The sequence below is a fragment of the Atta cephalotes genome, assembly GCF_000143395.1.
Source record: "Atta cephalotes unplaced genomic scaffold scaffold00071, whole genome shotgun sequence".
NCBI lineage: Eukaryota > Metazoa > Arthropoda > Insecta > Hymenoptera > Formicidae > Atta > Atta cephalotes.
The window spans coordinates 221,322-223,643 of record NW_012130135.1 but is presented as its reverse complement, the minus strand read 5'-3'; positions in this window follow the sequence as shown (position 1 = coordinate 223,643).

Below are 2,322 nucleotides of genomic sequence, written 5' to 3'. Positions count from 1 at the left end.
GGCTTCTTCGCTCTTCAATATACATCTACCCGAGATCTCATGGACTAAGCAGCTAATAGTAAGTCGGCCTTCCATTTCTTCTAGTTTACCCACACATCTCCCCCCAATAAAAACAAACACACACACACACACACATATATATATATACATATATATATTTTACCCTTCGATTATAGTGCACGCTCGTACATCTATTAAAAAACGGAGACGAATCCCTTATGAGAAAGAATAGACGGAATCGTCCGCATAGTCACAAGTGTCCCGTCATAACCAACCGACGACAGCTTCATCGAGATCTCGTATTCGCTAGTTTCCGATCACTCGCCACTAGACCTCAATTATCTCCCCGTCATCGATCTCGCCATTCAGAAAATCCTGAACTATTTTTCTCCTTCCCCTCTTGAGGAACGATTCCCTCTCCCACCTCCTCTCGAAGGATTTCCTCTCCTTCCGGCTTTTTAGATTGTATTCTTCCCCCTCCAATGAAGAGGACAGAATAATTAGAATCTACATTCTTGGAAACTCTACTCTTTACACTGTCTTCTACAAACATCTTATCCCGATGCTCCTACACCATCTTCTTCACTTCCAATAACCCAATAACCTTATTTCCTCTTCTCATACACACACACACACACACACACACACGTATACGCACATACTTACACACTCACACCTCCATAGCTAAACTCATATTAACTCAGTCATAATTAAAAAAATAGCTTGTAATCACACCAATAATAGCAAATTTTTTTTATATTTATATAAATATATGTATAATTATTCACTATAAATCTAAATTTTCTTTTTAATAAATGTAAATTGTTATACTATAAATGAAAATTCCCCGTTTATTTAAATCACCACTCGCATTCCTTTTCCTCTACTTGAGATCGCACGAGATCCAATCCCAGATCAAAAGAATTAAATTCCTTGATCCAAAAAGTAGAACCGACGTTCGCACTATCCATCGGAACAGGTGTCATAGCGTCCCTTCGTGACGTTGACTCATATTCCGGAACCGAAAAAATACGACTCACAGATATTCGCCTCCGCGTATACCTATGAGATTGAGTTAGCAGTCCTTTCATACCTTTTCCATTCTTCCTCATTGTCTCTTCGATTAAATTTCCAAGAGTTTGGACGTAACAAAGTCTTAACAATAATTTTGGATTATGTTCAAAGATTTTTGAAGAATCGTTAGAACGAGGAAGTAAAAGGTCAATCGCATGGAGGTTATCGCATGAAGGATCAGCTATTCGAGGGATATAGAGATGCCACGTTAGGTTATGGACGTGCGATGCCATTACTGCCGCGTGCCGCGACAGTATACAGCCAAGCCGTGTTTGGCTTAGAAAAGGGATTCCGTACACGATTGTGATTTATATTAAAGTCATGCGAATGTGCTTGAATATCGCGAACGATAATTTGAAGTCGTTAATTAATTATGACCAACCACGAATACACGAACGTGGGAGGTACCGCACAACCTTGTTGTATTATATCTGATCAGAAGCATTCGATCGAAACGATTGTAAGTGAAGTATCGTGTAAGTGTATGTACTACTTGCAAGTAAACTTGTAAATAGTATCACGTACACATATTTCGTTGTTATTTACGAGATATATTTCCTCTGCAACCTCTTCCCTTAAATTACTCGTAGAGGGAAAGTTTCATTAAGAAGATTCGATAGCCTTGGGACACGAGTCGTTATTAAAATTATATAGAAGCCTGAAGGACGTCTTTAATTGAGAAGATCCTATACGAGAGACTTATACCAGGAGTACAAGTATGAAATGACGATTTGAGAAACAGATGGCGCACCAATGCAGTGTGAAGTACAAAGATTTAACATTATACGCTATTTTATTGTATCATCAACAAGTGTCAAACGCGAAAAGTGATTTGATTGAAAAGTGTTTGCATAGTATTATGTTGCTGTGTTTAATATGACGAAATTTGTACCAAATAAGGAACATTCGCGGACAGCATTAATTTTTTGTTTTCATTTGAAAAAAATTGCTGTGGAATCATATCGATTACTTGGAGAAGCTTATGGTGAATATGTTCCATCGCAAAAAACATGTGAACAATGGTTTCAGCGTTTCAAAATTGGAGATTTCGATGTTGCAGACAAGAAATACGGAAAACCGCCCAAAAAGTACGAAGACGGAATTACAAACATTGCTGGATGAAGATGATTCACAAACACAAAAACAATTCGCAGAGCAATTGAGCGTTAGTCAACAAGCTGTTTCCAATCGCCTACGAGAGATGGGAAAGATTCAGAAAATCGGCAGATGGATGCCACATGAATTGAA